A 2,500-nucleotide genomic window follows, 5' to 3' on the forward strand; every position below is an offset into this window, starting at 1 on the left:
GCATTAAAAAATATAATGATAATCATAACAGAAATAAGAAATACATTAGTAATAGCAATAAGAAAGTGAACTAACAAGAAAACAGAAATCACATACGGCAAGAAGCAGACAAACAGATTAGTATTCGTGAAAAAAGGGATAAAGGAACGAATCAAAAGCCAAGCAAATTTCGCCTCTAAATGACGAGCAAGAAATAAAAGTGCATATCCTTGCATTAGTATGCATGTGGCATAGACCGGACATGACGCCATTGCCTGACAGCATCGTCTGACTTTTTTCTTAGTATATTTCAAGGAAGAGGATTTGCATAGTCTTTTGCCAGCTATGTTGACAGCATATAAAGGCTTTGGGTATTTCTGATCTGTGTTACTTTCTTCACTATAGAGAAAGTTGCCTTTATATCAGAAAAAAAAAACGTCTTTTACACAAACACATAACCACACTTACCCGTATGCCCAATAACCTCTTAATTAAACCAGCGATGGTATTTACCTGGAAGTGGACAGGAAAACGTTTAAATACAAAGATAAGGAAAACTCGAAGGCATTAAAATGCACCAAAATTTCGCTAAATATATAGACGACAAACTCCACTGATAATTTTGAAGAGAAAAAAAACAACAACAACGATATACAGCCCACAACCCCCCCAAAAAAATCTAGGGACAAACACATCCACATTTCACATTGCACTCACACACCTCCTTTCGCAACGTGCTATCTACAGACATCCAGCCTATTTCCAGTCGATTTGCCAGCTCTTCAAATGCCGAGCTACATCACTTGATTAATCGAGTGAGAAATGTCAAGAATGCCTCTTGTTGAAATTCCTTCCCTCTTGACACGCGACGCCAGCTTGTAAGGGATTCGGGAATTCGGAATCTCACTTTAGGTATCAAGTTTGGTATTTTATTCATAGGGGTTAAATTAGGGAGGTTTTTTTTTCGAGGTCGGGTTAGGGAGCTCATTCTAGGGATCCAGTTAGGGAGTTTGTTCTAGGGATCAAGTTAGGAGCTTAAACTAGGGATCAAGTTAGGAGCTTAATCTAGGGATCCAGTTACGGAGTTTATTCTAGGGATCAAGTTAGGGGATTATTCTAGGGATCAAGTTAGGAACTTAATCTAGGGAGCAAGTTAGGAGCTTAATCTAGGGATCAAGTTACGGAGTTTGTTCTAGGGATCAAGTTAGGAGCTTATTCTAGGGATCGCCTTCGGGAATTTAGTCTCAATTTACAAAACGAGTTTTTTTTCAACACTGCGTCTAACGGACCCTAAACGAATTAAAGTTGAAGCTAACTTCTAAGACGTTAACATCTAAAAGTATTCTAATGGAGTCGACTGTAGATTCAGTCAAAATCTAAAATTTCAATCCAAAGTATAAGAAAAGCGATATAAAATCAAGTCGATGAAATATCTAAATATAATCATCTTGCTTTCTCTTTCTCTTTCTCTCATTCTTTTCTCATTCTTCCCGTTATCATCTATCTATATATCTACTCATACATCTAAAACTCTTTCCTTGTAAAATAACCGTTCCAATCTACCCCTTCTTTCCGAAAATGTCCCCCTTGTCTTCCTCTCTCAACTTCGTTTGCAACCTATTTTCTCCAATTCCTTCATTATCCCCAAAATCTAATCTCCATCCCGTTCACCTTATCGATCTACCTCCTTCCTGCCTGTCTTTCTTGCGGGAAAATGAGGAATAACGAAGAAGGAAACAAGAGGGAGAGGGGGAGGGGGTTGGAGAGAAATCATAGATGACGGGAGAACCTACAATGCATTTTGTGTGGATCAAATAAGCGACTATAATCCAGAAATAATGGTGCTACTTCCAGCCCACTGTCGCTCGCCCGGGGTGGATAATTGGGACACGGGCGGCGTGGCGGTTCATAAATGGGCGTGGGAAGAGAAAGAGAGAGGGAGAGAGAGGGAAAGAGAGAAAGAGGGGGGAGGAGAGATGGAAAGAGATAGATAGATAGAGAGAGAGAGAGAGAGAGAGGGGAGAGGAGAGATGGAAAGAGATAGAGAGATAGAGAGAGAAAGAGAGATTGGAGAGTAAGAAAGAGAGAAATGGGGAGGGAAAGAAAGAGGGCGATAGAAGACAGGCAGAGAGGGAGGAATAGGAAGGAATAGAGAGAACAAGAGGGAGGAAGGAAGGAAGGAATATAGGGAACAAGGGAAAAGATGGATGGAGAGGAAGAGAGATAGTCTTATGTAAAGAGTGAAAGATGGAAGAGAAGGTATTATGTGGAGGAAAGGATAGAACGCTCAGGAGATGGATGAATGGATGAATTAATGGATGGATGGATGAATCAATAGATGAATGAAACAAAAAACCTTAGCGTTATTGAGAAAGAGAAAAAAAAAATGAACAAGAAAGCAACAACTGAGTGAAAACAGCAGGGTTAGAGAGAAAGAGAGACAGAACATCGACGCAAGAGCGTTCGAGATAGAAAGAGAAAGTAGAAAGAGAGGTAGAGAGAGAAATGAGAACGCGTGCAA

General features: G+C 40.0%; 1 protein-coding gene across 1 annotated transcript in view; it reads right to left on the reverse strand.

The window, feature by feature from the left end:
- rdgC (retinal degeneration C) overlaps positions 1–2,500 on the reverse strand; it is a 152,823-nt gene that overhangs the window by 131,458 nt on the left and 18,865 nt on the right. The gene's annotated exons all lie outside the window — the stretch shown is intronic.

Source organism: Penaeus japonicus, unplaced genomic scaffold (assembly GCF_977035675.1).
Source record: "Penaeus japonicus unplaced genomic scaffold, GWHDUDI00000001_assembly GWHDUDI00000011, whole genome shotgun sequence".
In the NCBI taxonomy this organism is placed as follows: domain Eukaryota; kingdom Metazoa; phylum Arthropoda; class Malacostraca; order Decapoda; family Penaeidae; genus Penaeus; species Penaeus japonicus.